General features: G+C 49.4%; 3 pseudogenes; all 3 read right to left on the reverse strand.

Annotated features, from left to right (window-relative positions):
• Positions 1-7,900: 7,900 nt before the first annotated feature.
• Positions 7,901-15,818, reverse strand: LOC146831050 (28S ribosomal RNA; annotated as a pseudogene).
• Positions 15,819-16,281: 463 nt separating this feature from the next.
• On the reverse strand, positions 16,282-16,435 carry LOC146831051 (5.8S ribosomal RNA; annotated as a pseudogene).
• A 965-nt stretch (positions 16,436-17,400) lies between these two features.
• On the reverse strand, positions 17,401-18,549 carry LOC146831052 (18S ribosomal RNA; annotated as a pseudogene).
• Between the last annotated feature and the right edge of the window lie 228 nt (positions 18,550-18,777).

Raw genomic sequence — 18,777 nt, forward strand, 5'->3', positions numbered from 1 at the left:
ACGGAAAAACAGAAACTCTGTCAGTGTGCAGGTTGGTACCTTTCATAAAGCAAACACAAAGAGATGATGGACGGAGCCCTGAAACTTTTCAGACACTTACCCCCAGTCACAGATTTGGGTTAAATCCATCATCGTTCTTTAGCTCACTTCGCCACCCCAGTTCAGACACAGCTATATGCAAATCAGTCTTGATCCTGTGCCTCATGGGAACAGTCCAGCCCGAATTGCCAAGCCATGTCTTCCCTGGACCGGAAACAAGCATCCTGGGACCGGTTTCGGGCTTACAGCCCTCATCAGCCAGGCTAGCTTGAATCCAATGGCAAAGTGAGCAAGGGACCCACGTCTGGGCATACCCTGCCAACTTATGGAGAACAAAGCAAACACAAGGAGATGATGGACGGAACAATGAAACTTTTCAGACTACTTTTCATATAGCTGTGTCTGAACTGTGGTGGCGAAGTGAGCTAAAGAAAGATGATGGATTCAACCCAGATCTGTGATTGGGCTCTGAAAAGTTTCAACACTCCATCCATCATCTTGTGTTTGCTTTGTTTGCCCGAAGTTCTTTTTTTAGACACTAATAATTGGTGCCTAGTGGGATTTCTGCACCCCTCTCGAGTGAGCAGATTGGGATAAATTCCCCCATCTGCCCTTCCTGGGGGAGGGGGAGATATGATGGGATGGCCTATCACCCCTTTGATACAAAGCAACATATTTTTAGTGGGCTTTCTCCTATTGTCAAGTGAAAAGATTGGGGAAAACCTGAGGATAGAGATCCAGCTTGCTGCCAGGATGGGCTGACCACACCTGGAAACAATATCGACCACCACATTAAAAAAACAAAAACTTTTTATTTACCTTTGTAGAACAGTACAAACATTGTAAAAATATTTTATTTGTGTTGCTTTGTAAAATATAAAATAACAATGCTGGACATTGGGTTGCCTTGCGTTACCTTGCGTCAGGGGGGATTTCTAGAGGTGATGCATATGCTCTCTTGTACACCCACCCATGAATTTTGAGTCAAACCCATTTGTACAAAGTGGTGTAGACCTGGATTTGCACCAAACTGCAGTGCCTTGCTAAGGCTTGCATAACAAGGAGAAATTTCTTTATTGCTTCTTGTTATTTACCCTTTGCATGTGTGCTGCATTCAATAGCGTCAAAGACTATCCTGACCACAATGCAGACACTCTTGCACTATGGCGCAAGGGTCCCTGCGTTGGCGCTAATTTGCACAAAGTGCGCCAGCGCATGGAAAGAACAGAACAGCCTAATTTCTTTGAAGATATGAGGCAGTTCAGCTCTCTCTCTCTCGAGGAGATGCAACACAATGCTGCAGCTTTTCTTGCTGCGCTGCACTACTTATTGGTAAATCTGACCCTTAATGTTTAGGTACATATGAAATATCGTTTTACATATGCAAGTAATTTATTATGCTGCAGATTTACGCACATAACAGGCACAGTTAGCAGGGTTTAGTTATCTCTGGGTTCGGTACCCAATTCTTAACCATAACCGTTGGGCAGTATCGGAGGAATGCATGAAGGGCAATGCAACAAAACAACCATAATAACTGTGGATGAAATCAGAAGAGAAAGAGGTCAGAGAGTGGCGAGATCAAATAAAGGATATTTTATTTCAGGCAGAGGCAGTGGGAGCTTGTTTTGGAAGGCGCATTACTCGTATCAACACTCTCAGTCACTGATTATACAGAGTGATCGGGGGAAAGGGAGTCATCTTTGTTTTAATTTTGAAGTTGGAAGAGAATTCCATCCCTTTCCATGGAGATAGGGTGCTTAGGGAGACCCCTCGCCTCCTCAAACTGCAACGCCCAGCTTTCTGCTTCAGCCCAAGTGATTAGTAAATATTGCCTGGAGGCTGATGAGGGGGGAGGGGAGAGTTTGTCTGCCACTTCACCGTTAAAGTTCGTTTAGTTAATAGCAAAGCCGGATTTATAAAGGGGACCGCCAGCTTATTATTCTTTGTGTATTTAATGAGGCCTAGCAGATTCTTCCCAAGTGTTGCGGTTGCGGTATTGGGCGATTGTAGCGAGGGTGCCTTGAACATTATGCCAGCATTTCGCCAGAGAGGTCCAGCTCCATAACATGTGTTGAAGGTCTGTCTGAGGAAATTTGCAGTGAGGACATAGAAGGGCTCAGTGGAAAGATGCAATTAAGCTTCTTCGGGGTCAGATACTCTTTGTAAAAATTAAATATTGCATATTTTTCAAATAGCATTTCAAGAGCTCCTGTGGCGATGCTCTCATGATCTGCCCTATTCTGAGTCGTGTAATGCTCTACCTGTATCTGCCTCCCGAAGCGTGAGTAGAGATAGAGTCTGTTTCCTTAAGTCCAGATATACCCATGTGACAAGGTGTCTACCTTCTGACTTCACCAGCAATGCTTTGATAGAGTATGCGTTTGAGGTTCGTCATGTATGATAGTACAGCATTTGCGGCAGGTAGAAATGATTGTTCCATGAATAAGGACTTGGCCATTGTGGATCCCATATAGATCCACCAGCTCAACAAATCTGGGAAAGCACCCATCGTGAAACAGATCCCCTAAGGTATACATGCCTGCCTCCTTCCACTGTTGTAGTTCTGAGTTGGTTAAATAGTCTTGGTGTTTTGGCAGGCCAAGTAGTAGTGTGGTAGAAGCATTTGCAGCTACATGTTTTCTCAGTTGCATACTGCCTGCGATTGATGCATCTGCTTGCAATGCATACCAAATGTGGCCACTGTACTGCCTGTGACTTCACTGCTAATTCCAACAAGCATTGGCAAAGCCAAGATGTCTCGGCAATGGCGGAGCTCTGACCTATTGCTGTTGTCAATGGTATAGGTCGCGTAGGAGCTCCAACAAGCACTACACGTTCCTCTGCATTTAACTCTAGACATGGGAACCGTTATTAAACCAATGGCAATTATCCATAGTAATCTAAATTCTGATGGCTACATCTGCCTGTGGGTTCCTCACCTTTTGAATTATCTCTATGCTCAGTATTCCAGGGAAATTTTTCTCCTCAGCCCTCCCACGAGGACGTCACAGTGGAACAGCTGCGCACAGGACTACGCGTGACGTCATTGAATCCATAAGAAGACCTCATCGGCGTGCTGACGTTAGTTCCCTTTTTTCCCATGCCATCGACGAGTACAGTTTTTTCCCCAGGCTCTCCATTTTTGGGAGTTTCTTTGTTGCTGATTGTCCTGACTTTATAACATCGAGGATGGCTAATCAAAGAAAATCTGGTTTCAAGCCATGCAGAAAATGTGGGGGCCAGATGTCCATCACTGACCCCTATGAAGACTGTTAATGGTGTTTTCCGTCGGACCACGACATTGAGGAGTACTCTTCGTGCAGGCACATGAATCCTAAGGCGCTGAAGGAGAGGAAGACCAAATTATTCATGGCCAAAGCCAAGAAGCAGAAAAGGGGTCATAGGAGGTCGAGGTCCCGTTCCAAGTTGCTGACTCCACATACGTCGAGGTTGTCGAAGATGCATAAGAAAAAGCGGTGCCATGTTTCTCGGCATCGTTCATCGAAGGATGCGACTCCGAAGTCGGTGTCCCCATGTCCCAGGCCTCATCAAAGGGATGAGATCTCTCTAGCTCCTTCTCCTGAGGGAACTCTGGCCCTGTCGATGAGAGCAGTTACTCCACCTGCTCAGAGAGAAGCAACGCCTCCACCGTTGTCGAAGCCGACCACTCCACCTCTGGCTCCGGGTTCTCCAGCAACACTGCCGTAACCAAATGTGCTGCCTCCTCGAGAGAGCCTGTAGTGCCGGATCCGATATATCTTGCTTTCCCGACTCCGGATCCGATGCTTTTTTAAATGCGATGTTTGGCTTGTTTGCCAGAGCGGCAAACCCTACTGGTGTGCCTATTGGCCCCATGGGTCCTCTGGCATTTTCCCTGGGAGGTTTGCCACCTCAGTTTCTTCAGGCACGTCTTATGCATTTTCTGCCTACGGCTCCAGGGAGTTGGCCTCTTCTGACGCCGAGATTCTCTTCGTGTTACAATCTTTGGAGGGGCGAGTGTCACTGGATGGATCATTCACGGCGCCGTCTTGTTCTGAACCGGCGCCAACTTGACCTCGACCGGCGTCGACTACTGTTCCGGTAGACTTCCCTTCAATGCCGATCCCAAAGCCACTGGTGCAGCGTCTGGCAGCACCAATGCCTGTTCCGAGTATGAGGTCTCGGAGAGAGGCACAGAGATTATTAGAAGAAGAAGAATACCAGGAAGAGCATGAAGAGGCTGAGGAAGGGGAGATTGTGGACCATGATACAGATTTAGAAGTTTGGCAGGAGGCTAGTCGACTGGATACCTCTTCTGAATGGGAGCTTTTATCTCCAAAAGGCCTCCCGATGCAGGAGGTGATCACTTATCATGCTGTGATCAGGAAGGCTGTGGATCTGTTGGAGTTGCACCTTCCCACAGCAGAATTAAAATCTAATATCCTGACGGAGGGGCTCCATTCTCCTTCCTCTATCTCAGTGCCTTCACTTCCTTTTAATGAGGCTTTGACAGAGCCCATTCTTGATGTCTGACAGAAGCCGATGTCTACTCCAGTGGTGTCCAGGACCATGGCAAGGAGGTACAAGGTTACTCCGGGATCCTGCGTTTCTGTCCACCCATCCTTCACCAGAAAGCTTGGTCGTCAAAGCTTCGTGCTCCTCTAGGCAGTCTGCAGGTTTCTTTCCATCTACGCCTGCCGATCGGGGGTTGAAACGCATGGAGCAATCGGCAAAGAAGGTATTCTTGTCGTGCAGTATGGCCTTCAAGTCAACCATTGCCACATGACTTTTGGGTTGCTACATCCACGCCCTCATGGACTCTACCAGGGAGGTGGTCCCAAAAGTACCTGAGGAGGTACAAGGGCATTTCTCAGAGGTACTGTCAGATGCCCAGGCTGCGGCCCGCCAGGTGATACAGTCTGGTCTGTACTTCTGATTCGTTGCCAGGGTGATGGGATCATCTGTGGCTACTAGGAGGCATGCTTGGTTGCGGGGTTCAGGGTTCTCTCCTGATGTTCAAGCTACTTTACGGGATCTGCCATTCAATGGAACTCACCTGTTTGGAGCCAAAGCGGACTTGGCGATGCAGCGCTTTAAAGACAGTAGAGCCACAGCAAGGTCTTTGGGACTTCAATTTCAGCCCAGGGGCTTTGGACAGTTTCGCAAGTTTTGTGGCTTTGAGAGGAACTTGTTCTTTTGTGCCAGGAAGCAGCCGCAGCAACAGCAGGCAAATCCTTTCCACACATCCTACAGGAGAAGGGCAGAGGTTGTCGAACTGGTGCGGCAGGGAATCAGCTGTAGCTCCACCGTCCTAGAGCATGCTTCTCCCATGGCAGGTCGGGTGTCCCATTTTCTACAGCATTGGACGTCTGTTACTACAGATCTCTGGGTGTTGAACATCGTAGAGAATGGGTATGCCCTACCCTTCCTGGAGTTTCCCTGTCCTTTCCCTCCCCGCCAGGGCTTGTGCTCGGAAGAGCACCTCTTGCTTCTCCAGCAGGAGGTTCCGGCATTGCTGCAAAAAAGTTGCGATCAAGATGGTTCCGGAGCAGGAAAGGGGTCAAGGTTGCTAATCCGGGTACTTCCTGATTCATAAAAAGGATGATTGCTTGAGGCCGATCCTTCACCTCAGAGTTTTGAATTTTTACTTCAAACACAGGAGAAATTAAAAATGCTGACCCTGGCTCAGGTTCTTCTAGCACTGCATAAGGAAGACTGGATGGTGTTGATCAATTTGCAGGATGCGTATTTTCTCATTCCCATCCTGAAGTTGTATCGGAAGTATCTCCGTTTTAAGGTGATATCTCATCTCTACCAGTTTGCGATTCTTCCGTTCGGCCTTACTTCCGCACCTCGGGTCTTCACAAAGGTGTTTACAAAATTCCCTAGCACACGTGCGATTTAAAGCAATAACAATGTGACGGCAGTAGCTAAGTAAGTCAACCAGAAGATATGTACACAACAAAACAAATTAATTAGAATCTTCAGTCTTTAATTCTTTTGTTGATTCTTCTTTTATGTGAGTTACTGTGACAGGTCGAGAGCCCATAGTCAACACGTGTTTTGTCGCCTCTGTTACATATACATGCGACTTTTTCAAGGCTCAATTGGCTTCCCTTTGTATCTATTAACGTGTGGTGATATTTCCGACCCACACGATCCTCTGGCGTGGGTTTTATGTCTTTATAGGGGTTCTCAATGTCGATGCTCCCTCTCCAATATTTGGTTCCAAACATCTAACTTCTGAATTCCCTTGTTCAGAGTTCCCTCACGCCGACTTCCTCGAGTACGAGAACCCCTATTATGACCAAGACAAGGAAGGAGTTCTCCAACTTGGGAGCCTCTGCAAGAACAGCATTCTTTTCCATATAATGAATGCCTTATAGTTATACCACAAACGTGTAAATTGATCTAGCCACAATTAATTTATACACCATAGAAAGACTGTGGTGTGTTAAACAACAAGTGGCATTTTGAAACATGTCAAACTGACAGCACTTTTTTCAGACATTCACAGAACTTTTGTGGCATCAGCCCAAATACTGCAAGACGACGGATTGTGAGTTTTGGCAGCAGCAGCGTTACATGCATGATTATATATATACAGCACTTGCCACAAGATACAGTCTCTGGACAACTGTGCTCACAGCTAAACTGGATGTGATACTGCACAGCGTTGCACCCTATGCAAAGAGTAACTGGTCACCTTTCAGTAGCTAAAACTGTCGCATAATTTCTAGTGGACTGGAGATGACAGTCACATGTAGCTGCAAGCTATGTTGAACTAGTATGAAGTATAAATTAGAATCAAGTTTAAAGGGCATCCTAGCGCTAACACCGGGCCAAAGAAGAACACCCTTAAAAAAATGATGGAAACGACAATGATTGTGATTCTTAATTTGACGGTTGCCAGTGGGCAATTGTTTCCATTTTTAAAACCAGTGCCACGACCAGTAAAGCATGGCATGAAAAGATTAGGGGTGGGCAGAGAACTCCGCTCTTCCTTCCCGGGCCCCGGTGGACCACCGTCCCCAGTGCCCAGACCCTCGGCTGGCTTGCAGGACAGGGGGGCTCCCACACTCTGGGGCCCGCCGGATGGAGCTCAAGCCCCAGGCCCGCTCCCAGCTTCCAAACCCTAGCCAGGCCGGGGAGAGCCTCCCTAGGCCCCGGTTGGCCCCCGTCTCCAGTGCCCGGATCTTTGGCTGGCTTGAAGGATGGGGGGCTCCTGCACACCGGGGCCCGACAGATGGAGCTCAAGCCCCGGGCCCGGTGCCAGCTTTCGAACCCTAGCCAGGAGAGCCTCCCCGGGCCCCGGTGGACCCCCGTCCCCAGCGCCCGGACCCTCGGCTGGCTGGCAGGACGGGGGGCTCCCACACCCCGGGACTCACCAGATGGAGCTCAAGCCCCGGGCCCAGTCCCAGCTTCCGAACCCTAGCCAGGCCAGGGATAGCCTCCCCAGGCCCCAGTGGACCCCGTCCCCCGTCGTAGGACTGCAAGGGTGACTGGGTCTGGCTGTCTTAACCCTTGCAGTCCGACGATGGCGAGGGTGGCCAGGCGCTCCGAGGCCGCTGCTCGGGAGGCTCCTTCTCCAGGGCTGCTCACCTCCCTGCTAGACTTGTTTAGGAGCAGGGGGAAGGGGCCCGGCTGGCCCAGACCATCTGGTCACCCTGCTGACCCACAAGGGATGGTGGCCCCCATCCCTGCACCCCGGTGGCACAGGGACGGGAGGGGGAGTCTCCCGTGCCGCAGGGCATGTGGTGGGGACAGCATCCCACAGGGCAATCGCCCCCTCCGCGTCCCTCCCACTGTCCCGGCGGAAGAGGGACTCACCCCTGGGTGTGGTGGAGGAGGGCATCCGCGGGCGCCCACGCACAGAAAGACAAAAGCTTGGCTCAGAGGATGACTTTCAATAGATCTCAGCGAGGTAGCTGCTCTGCTACTTACGAAACCCTGACCCAGAATCAGGTCGTCTATGAATGATTTAGCACCAGGTGCCCCACGAACATGCGGTGCACTAAGGGCGATGGAGGCAGCCCCCTCCCGTCCGCGCTCCGGTCCCCAAGCGATTTGCTCTACGCACCGCCACCCCCCCCCCCCCCGAGAGAGAGGCCCGCTATCCCATGCCAACCGAGGCTCCACGGCACTGCGGTATCGTTACGGTTTAGGGGGGATTCTGACTTAGAGGCGTTCAGTCATAATCCCACAGATGGTAGCTTCGCACCATTGGCTCCCCAGCCAAGCACATACACCAAATGTCTGAACCTGCGGTTCCTTTCATACTGAGCAGGAACACATCATCAGTAGGGTAAAACAACGGTCTAAACCCAGCTCACGTTCCCTATTAGTGGGTGAACAATCCAACGCTTGGTGAATTCTGCTTCACAATGATAGGAAGAGCCGACATCGAAGGATCAAAAAGCGATGTCGCTATGAACGCTTGGCTGCCACAAGCCAGTTATCCCTGTGGTAACTTTTCTGACACCTCCTGCTTGAAACCCAAAAAGGCTGATGGATTGTGAGGCCCTGCTTTCACGGTCTGTATTCATACTGAGAATCGAGATCAAGCAAACTTTTGCCCTTCTGCTCCGTGGGAGGTTTCTGTCCTCCCTGAGCTCGCCTTAGGACACCTGCGTTAACGTTTGACAGGTGTACCGCCCCAGTCAAACTCCGCACCTGCCACTGTCCCCAGAGTGGGTTGCTCCCGGCGGGCGCCGGGCACTTGGAGCCAGAAGTGAAAGCCCGTTCCCTTGGTTGTGGTTTCGCAGGATAGTAGGTAGGGACAGTGGGAATCTCATTCATCCATTCATGCGTGTCACTAATTAGATGATGAGGCATTTGGCTATCTGTACCACCTCGCGGTGGCTCATTCTGGGTTATTATGCTGCCCATCAGCGTCAAATCGGGTTTGCTTCCAACAATACAACATTTGTTCGCTCCGGAGTACAGCCACACTTTAAGCCGTCCTCACTGGAACTGGGGTCACGTATAGGCCAGAGATAGTACACCCTGCAGTACTATTCCAACAATATAAAATTGTCTACGAACAGTCCTGATTAGCAGGACATCAATAATCAATGCAATAAATAGTGACTATGTGTATGTAGTTATTTGAGACCTATTATATTCAAGACGCATGATGTACACATTTATATCTAAATCATTATAATGTAAGCACACAACTATAACAAGAATACACATCTATAAATTGCACATCTAGTTTGGAAAAATATTTCTATAACTTCACATCTATAAAATCCACATCTATACTATTAACTATTAACTATTACGTAACTGTTGAACCATATGTAAATCTAATACTTTGTAAAAGTGACATGTGTGCTGTACGATAGTGTACATCTCAGTGTTTGACCTGAAGTTTATTTGTCCATGAATACTTGGCATATTTTTAGAGTGTCCATTAATGTAGTCAGGCAAACATTCTTCTTGAATGGGAACGACATTTGCAGACCAAGATCAGCCAGAGCAACATCATTACATTGAGGCCAAATACCCCGACATCCTACAATAAAGCCATGAAATTTTACAGTTTTACAGTTGGTAAGATCTTTGATTTGCTGTGATAGATCCTGGTAGTATTTAACTTTACTCTCATACGCTAGTTCAAGGGAATTCTGTGAGTTTTCATAACGAATTGAGACATCAACCACTACAGCAGTACCATTTTTGGTGAACACTACATCTGGTTTTCTTAGTTCACCTTGATTATTTTTGATATGAGGTTCCCTGTATGTCATCCACCCACACCTTTTTGCTCTATCAATTAGCAATTCCAACACTTTGTTATGCCTTTTTATTCTTATGTCCTTGGTTTTAGGACATGCACCTGAAATATGAGCAATTGTTTCACACACATCTTTACAATATCTACAAGTAGCAAATGTACGATTTCTTCCCCTAGTGATGGTTTCTCTAGTATACAATACATTTGCTCTCAGCATTAGCGCAGCTATGTATTGATTTTCTTTAATTTTGTTATGTTTGCTGATCCAAAAATTTGAGGTTGGATTACTCGCTAAGTATTTTATACCATCACCTTGGACAGGGAGATTTGCCCATTTCTCAAATTCTTCTTTCCTCCAGTCATATGTTGCTATCAAATTTAGTTCATGACTCAGAGATCTACTGCCTACTATGTTGAGTTTGTGTGTTTTAATGATGTTATCAATTTTTTCATTGATTACTTCTCCTGTATACATGAATGAATGAGCTATGTACAGGTCTGGAGCTTCCCTGAGGTACAATAAGTTATTAACTTTGTTCAGACCAATTGTCGTACATAACTTTGGAATACTGAGGCCCCCAAAGGATCTTTTCGAGTACAGGAGACCATCACATGTGTATGCAGGAAGGTGTAGGAAATGTTTGACATACTTTCTAATTGTTTGATCCAGAATGTTTAAAGTTTTCGCTTCTGTTCCTGTCATTTCCAGTTTAAATGACAGTTTAGGGATCAAGTATTGACAGAATATTTCTATTTTCTGTGTGGGCTTAAGTGGTAGATTGTCGAGTTTTTGAGCCCAGTCAACAATAACCTCATTAATTTTGTTGTTGCTTGAATGGCCGGTGTGTGGATCGAAGTTCAGTCCGAGGTATCTCTCACTTTCTCCTGGGTGGATGTTTTCAATGTTTTGTTTTTCAAATTGCCATGGTCTACAGTTGTTTACTAGGATCTTATCTTTATGATGACTTATATAAAATCCATGTGTTTTTTTCACATTAAGTTTTAATCCTGTTATTTTACTGAATTTTTCAATGATTTTCAGATTTGTACTCATTCCTTCCCAGGTGTTGCTGAGTACTGCGATGTCATCGGCAAAGGCCAGAGCGGTGATTTGCTTGATGAGATTATTGGAACCAAATGTGAAGCCCTTGCCTTCTTTCTGAAGATCACAGATTAGAGGATCCATGGCAATATTAAATAGCAGTGGGGATAAAGAGTCACCTTGCTTAACTCCTGACTTCATTGTTATTTCTGGAGTTGCTTCATTGTTTTTTCCCTTGAAAAATGTTGTTGAGTCAGTGTATACGTCTTTTATTATGTCTCTGATGCATGATGGAACCCTGTGTCTTTCAAGACTCTGTAGAATATGACCATGGCTGACAGAGTCAAAAGCTTTTGATATATCTATGAACACCACTGCCAGCGAGCTTCTGTTCTTTCGTGCCCCTTTTATAATGTTTTGCAGAAGAGTCAGATTTTCGAGACAACCTCGCACCTTCATGAAGCCTTTTTGTCTCGTATTTATTTCAACGAAAAATGTGAGTCTTTTAGTTAATATTTTCGTGAACAACTTCATGAATGCCGTACCGATAGTAATTGGACGCCAATTACTTATCTTTTTGAGTTCGCTAATCGGTACATTCTTGGGTATTAGTATTGACCGGTTCTTCTTAATACTGTCTGGTACTCTTCTCATCAATAGCCAAGACGATAAGATTCTGGGTAGTAGTCTTGGTTGCCTGCTATGCACTTTATTTAAGTCATTCAGACCAATTTTATCAGGCCCCACTGCTTTCTTTAAATCTGATTCATCAAAGGCTTTAGTTACTTCGAGCAGTGTAATTTCTTTACATAAACTTCCAATTTCCCATTCATCTGGTATCCGGTCAATTGGGATGAATTTGGGATTTTTCTTGTTTTCTTTTTCAATTATGCCTTTATAGTATTGGAAGATTTCATCAGCACTGATTTGACAAGTGGCATCTTCTGCCCCATCAGTGATTATCCTGGCAATTTTCTTTTTGTCTTTTTGGAACATTGTCTGATATTCTTTGTAACTGCCCTTTGCTTTTGTATATTTTTTCTTGTGTGTTTGATTGGGCCTTCCATCTTTCTTTGGTATCTTGTTTTGTACAGGGGCAGTCTGTTGCTCAACTTGAGCAGAGTTCAAAGGTTCATTATCGGGTTCGCTCGTTAGTTCGGTAAGATTTGATGGTACAGGACTTATATCATTGGTGTTTTCTGATATATAAGTCACTATCTCATCCATCAGATCCATAGCAGCATCATGATGCTGGATGTTTTTTGTGTACTTTTCGATTTCTGTGATTCTATCATTCAGCTCATCAAAGTTTCTTATTTTTGGCGCTCGTTTTTGATTGATAAAGTCTCTGCGCCTTTCTGTTGTTACTTCTACTGTAATCTCTGGTTCATCGCAGGAGTCATTCTCAGAGATATTGGATGCTTGCAGTACATCCTTTGTCGATTTTTTGCTCTTAGCTCTTCTATCTCTTCTTTTTTCTGCAATTTGTTTACTATTTTTATTGTCAAAATGCGGGACCATCAGCGCATTAATGTTTCTTTTGTTCTCGTACACTTTTTCCAATTCTGTTAATAATAATATTTCCTCCTGTGACCATAGTTTTGATGGTTTGCTGCTTGCTAGAGCTGCCAGTCTAGCCTCATTTTGCGCTCTTGGATGTGCGTGCCGAGCATGTTGTGAAACTCCAATCTTTGTTCCAAATCTGAGGTCACAGTAGCTGCACAGGAATGACAGCTCTCCTTTTTGAGGTCTTCCTTTACATTTTGCATAGTGACATGCAATATTGTGATATTCGGCTTCTTTGTCACATTTTGAACAATACGTTTTGAGATAGAAGCCTTTATGCTGGTTGGAGACATGTTTTCTCAATTCTTTGAAGGTTCCCAATATGTCTCCACACAAGTCACATTTATACTTTTCGTTTGGGTATTTCCAATATGTGACTTTTTTGGAGTAGTCACTTTTCTTTGTTACCAGTTCTTTGCTGATTTCGTATACATCCGGTAGGTTTTCAAAATTGGCTGTATCAATGTTATTCTTGGCTGAGGAGGCCACAAATTCAATGGTTTCGCTGAGGTCTACTGTTGTGTCTTCTTCTGCTTCGGAGGGTGAACTAAGGCCCATAACGTGACCTGGATCGTTGTTGTTTGTTGCATTGTTTGAAGCTAGTGCTGGTTTGTCAAATTCGGTGAGGAGGTTAATGATTTCTTGAAAAGACAGCACCTCCTTACGCCATCTTAGCGGGGTTTTTATTCTCCAGGAACTACCCCATCTGGAAATGTGTTCGTTTGCTTCGCCACTTCTCACTATCACGCTCGCTGCCATGATAGAACCTTGTTTAGCCTGTCTCTATATACTTCTCTACGCAGAGTCTAGTACCATAGAGGCAGTTACCGGCAGGACCACTGGGAGGTAAAGGCCACTACAACTGAGAATAGGTTAAGAGAGTCATAGTTACTCCCTATATAGTCATAGTTACTCCCTATAGTTAAGAGAGTCATAGTTACTCCCGCCGTTTGCCCACGGTTCATTGAATTTCTTCACTTTGACATTCAGAGCACTGGGCAGAAATCATATCGCATCAACACCTGCCTCGGGCCTTTGCAATGCTTTGTTTTAATTAAACAGTCGGACTACCCTGGTCCACACCAGTTCTAAGTCAACAGCTAGATGCCGACTGAGGCAGAACACCGGCCCCGTGCCCCCGGGGAGGGGGCACAGGGAGAGGCGATCGCCGCAGCTTGGGCGATCCACAGGAAGGGCCCGACTTGCATCCAGAGTCACCACTGCCCCGGATGGAGGCACCTCATCCAGCCTCGGTGCGCGCCCAGGCCCACTTCGCTCCTCAGCCCATCCGACCCAGCCCTTAGAGCCAATCCTTATCCCGAAGTTACGGATCTGACTTGTCGACTTCCCTTACCTACATTGTTCCAACTTGCCAGAGATTGTTCACCTTGGAGACCTGCTGCGTATATGGGAACGGCCTGGCTCGAGATTTACACCATCTCCCCCGGATTTTCAAGGACCAGTGAGAGCTCACCGGACGCCGCCGGAACCGCAACTCTTTTCAAGACTCGGGCCCCTCTCTCTAGGCGAACCCATTCCAGGGCATCCGGCCTTCACAAAGAAAAGAGAACGCTCCCCGGGGATCCCGCCGTCTTCTCCAGGATCATTTGCGTTACCGCACTGGACACCGCGAGGGCGCCCATCTCCGCCACTCCAGGTGCGGGGATCTGAACCAGACTACCTTTCAATCGGCCGAGGGCAATGGAGGCCATCGCCCGTCCCTTCTGAATGGCGCTCGCCCATCTCTTAGGACCGACTGACCCATGTTCAACTGCTGTTCACATGGAACCCTTCTCCACTTCGTCCTTCAAAGTTCTTGTTTGAATATTTGCCACTAGCACTAAGATCTGCACCTGCATCGTGTCTACCGGGGCCCTCGTCCCAGGCTTCTGTGCGCACTGCAGCGGCCCTCCTACTCATCGTGGCTTGGCCCCCGCGGCTCTCAGCGCCGGCGACGGCTGGGTATGGGCCTGACGCTTCAGCGCCATCCATTTTCAGGGCTAGTTGATTCGGCAGGTGAGTTGTCACACACTCCTTAACGGATTCCGACTTCCATGGCCACTGTCCTGCTGTCTATATCAAACAACACCTTTTCTGGGGTCTGATGAGCGTCGGCATCCAAAAGTGGCCCACTAAAGAGCTTGTAGCGCGCACAAATACTCTATACACTAGACACTCGCATTCCATGCCCGGCTCCACACCAGCGAGCCGGGCTTTTTACCCATTTAAAGTTTGAGAATAGGTTGAGATAGTTTCGGCCCCAAGACCTCTAATCATTCGCTTTACTAGATAAAACTGGGGGCTCCAAGCACCAGCTATCCTGAGGGAAACTTTGGAGGGAACCAGCAACTAGATGGTTCGATTAGCCTTTCGCCCCTATACCCAGGTCGGACGACGGATTTGCTCGTCAGGACCGCTACGGAACTCTATCAGAGTTCCCTCTGGCTTCGCCCTGCCCAGGCATAGTTCACCATCTTTTGGGTCCTATCATGCTCACTCATGCTACACCTCCCAGACGGAGCGGACAAGACGGGCCGGTGTTGTGCCCGCTGCTAGAAGCGTGGCAGGATCCCACCTTAGCCGACACGCGCCAGCCCTCACCTTCATTGTGCCACAGGGTGTTCACTCGGCCCTCCAACTCACCCATATGTTAGACTCCTTTGTCCGTGTTTCAAGATGGGTCAGTGGGTAACTGACATCGCCGCAGACCCCTGGCGCCCAGCGAGGGCCTCCCCGCCTGGCGGCGCGACATGGTGAGGGCGCACTGAGCTCAGTCCGCCCCAGTTGACAGTCGCCCAGGCAGCAGGGGGCTCCATCCCCCCTTCCCAGGGGATGGCATGGAGGCAGTCGAATCTCCCTCCGCCCACGGTCATGGCAAAGCTGCTGCCAGGGGGGTTGTAACACCCTCCGCCGGAGCGGAGGGCAACCTGCCACCCCGAAGCCTTCCCAGCCGACCCGGAGCCGGTCAAGGCGCACCGCCACAGAGGAAATCCGCCCTGCCGGGTCCGGGTAGGGCCCAGGCACTGGTCCCACGGAGGGGATTCACAACTCCTGGGCCACTGACCTTCCCGCCGTGTTGAATCCTCTGGGCGGACTGCACGGACCCCACCCGTTTACCTCTCAATGGTTTCACGCCCTCTCTTCAAAGTTCTTTTCAATTTTCCCTTACGGTACTTGTTGGCTATCGGTCTTGTGCCCGTATTTAGCCTTAGATGGAGTTTACCAGCCGCTTTGGCCTGCATTCCCAAGCAACCCAACTCTGAGAAGACCCGAACCCGGCACGCCAGGGACCGCTACCGGCCTAACACCCTACGCGGGGTGCACCTCAATCAGAAGGACTTGGGCAGGGATTCACACGCCATTACTGGGGGAATCCTGATTAGTTTCTTATCTTCCGCTTAGTAATATGCTTAAATTCAGCGGGTTGCCACGTCTGATCTGAGGTCGTAGTCAGAAAAAAACGTCGACGTGTCGGGGAGAGCCATCGGGGAGGCCAGGGCCCTGTCGGAGCAGGGCCCTGGCATCTCAGCAGCGCACGCACCCTCTTTCCCCGGATCAGATCTGGGGGGGTTTCGCCCTCCCCAGGAAGCCAGCCCTGGAGGTGGGCGTCCGAGGCACTTGCGCTGGGGCAGCCGGTGGGACACCACATATAGCCACGTGCGGGAGGCAGCCAGGTACCCCGGGACGGGCCCTGGGTGGACTGGTTGCCAGACCCCCTCTCTCCCTGCCGGGGTTAGGGAAGCAGTACTAGGCGTGTCGGCGGTGTACCTCCGCGGCAGGACCCGGTGAGGGACCCTGCCACGGGCGATAAGGGCGTCTGACCTTGTGGGGGGGATGAAGAGAAGCGGGGGTAACCCTGTGACAGCCCCAGCTGCGTCCCGGGAAAGCCCCGAGGCGATTGGCGATCGAGCGACCCTCAGACAGGCGTATCCCCGGGAGGAACCTGGGGCCACAAGGTGCGTTCGAAGTTTCGAAGATCAAAGTGTCCTGCAATTCACACTAATTCTAGCAGCTAGCTGCGTTTCTCATTGACGCGCGGGCTGAGTGATCCACCGCCAAGAGTCACAGGCAACTTTTCTAAAACTTTCGCCCACCTGCAGGCACAGGAGAGGTGGGAGGAAGACAATGCAGTCCGTCTACCGCCCGCAAGACGGCCCGGGCACCCCGTTCAAAGCTTCCCCTCTGGGAGTCAGATTGCACTGGTGGGAGGAAAAATACGTTACCAGGCGCTCTGCCCAGGAGTCTCCGCCACACCCACCTGCGAGCGAGCAACGGGGCTCCCGGAGCGATGGGACCAGGCAGCAGCCCCACTGCCCCCAGTCCCTCCTGGGGTAACCAGGAGGGACCGCACCAGTCTTCAAACCCCTCAGCCCTGCCACACGTGACCGGGTCAAACCAAGTACCTGGCAACGGGGGAGGGTCGCCCCACCTGCACGTCAGCCGTCTGTCGCCAGGCAGCCCCGACCGGTGCCGGCAGGTTGGTGGGAAGCCTATCCCACCCTTGCCCAGGTCAGAGGCGCCGTAAGGGGAGAGCCAGGCAGCTCCCCATCCCACACGCCTCCCACAGAGTGCAGCTGGGGTTCCCCTCGCATGCCCTCAGCTCCTTCTCTTCCAGGCTGGCCTGCCACGTGAGAATGACCGCTACTCGGTCGCCCGAAGCTCAGACAGGCCGGGACTCAGGCTCGGGAGGGCCCAGGGTGGCAGGGCCTTTTTAGGCACTTCCATTCGGTTTCCCCCCACTGCAGGGGTCGTGCCGGGTGAGCATGGGTTCTGTCTTGGGATGGCTCACCGCTGTGCCCCTCCCAGAGTAAAGGGGAGGGGCCGGGGGCCACCCCCATCCTCTGTCCCTCGGTCAGTCGGGTCCTCCCTCAGCGGAAGAAGACCAGCCGTCTTGAGTCAAATTAAGCCGCAGGCTCTATTTATTTATTTATTTATTTAAGCAATTTGTAGCGCGCGCAAATACCCTCTACTCCTGGTGGTGCCCGTCCATCAATTCCTTTAAGTTTCAGCTTTGCAACCATACTCCTCCCGGAACCCAAAGACTTTACCGGAAGCTGCTCGTCGGATCATGGGAATAACACCGCCGGATCTCTAGTTTGCATTGTTTATGGTCAGAACTACTACGGTATCGGATTGTCTTCGAACCTCCGACTTTCATTCTTGATTAATGAAAATATTCTTGGCAAATGCTTTCGCTTTGGTTCGTCTTGCGCCGGTCCAAGAATTTCACCTCTAGGGGCACAATACAAATGCCCCCGGCCGTCCCTCTTAATCATGGCCCCAGTTCCGAAACCAACAAAATAGAACCGGAGTCCTATTCCATTTTTCCTAGCTGAAGTATTCAGGCGACCAGCCTGCTTTGAACACTCTAATTTATTCAAAGTAAACACTTCGGTGCTTTGAACACTCTAATTTATTCAAAGTAAACACTTCGGACCCCCAGGACACTCAGTCAAGAGCATCAAGGGGGCGCCGAGAGGCAGGGGCTGGGACAGGCGGTAGCTCGCCTCGCGGCGGACTGCCAGCTCCATCCCAAGAACCAACTACGAGCTTTTTAACTGCAGCACTTTAATATACGCTATTGGAGCTGGATTTACATCGGCTGCTGGCACCAGACTTGCCCTCCAATGGATCCTCATTAAAGGATTTAAAGTGTATTAATTCCAATTACAGGGCCTCGAAAGAGTCCTGAATTATTATTTTTCATCACTACCTCCCCGAGTCGAGAGTGGGTAATTTGCACGCCTGCTGCCTTCCTTGGATGTGGTAGCTGTTTCTCAGGCTCCCTCTCCGGAATCAAACCTTGATTCCCCGTTACCCGTGGTCACCATGGTAGGCACAGAAAGTACCATTGAAAGTTGATAGGGCAGACATCCGAATGTATCGTCGCCGTTAAGGAGACGTGCGATCGGCCCGAGGTTATCTAGAGTCACCAAAGCGGCCGGGCGATCCCGGATTGGTCTTGGTCTGTTAAATGCATGCATCAAGGGAGGTCAGTGCTCGTCGGCATGTATTAGCTCTAGAATTACCACAGTTATCCAAGTAACAGATGGAGCGCTCAGAGGAACCATAACTGATTTAATGAGCCATTCGCAGTTTCACTGTACCGGCCGTGTGTACTTACACGTGCATGGCTTAATCTTTGAGACAAGCATATGCTACTGGCAGGATCAACCAGGTAGCCGCACCTGCTGACGTGGTGGGTTCGGGAGCCGGGTGCCCATCTCCCCAACCGGCAGCTTTCGCACACCCCTCCCTCTTGGAACCCTGCTAGGGGAAGGAGCCCGCACGCTTGGGCGGGAGGGATCGCTGGAGGGTTGGAGGTGAGGTTGCACGGGCACCAGCGGGCCCAGCTGTCTCCCCTGGAAGGGAGAGGCAGGCCAATGCGCATCTTGAGCGAGATGCA

This window comes from Triturus cristatus, chromosome 5_1, assembly GCF_964204655.1.
Source record: "Triturus cristatus chromosome 5_1, aTriCri1.1, whole genome shotgun sequence".
Lineage (NCBI taxonomy): Eukaryota > Metazoa > Chordata > Amphibia > Caudata > Salamandridae > Triturus > Triturus cristatus.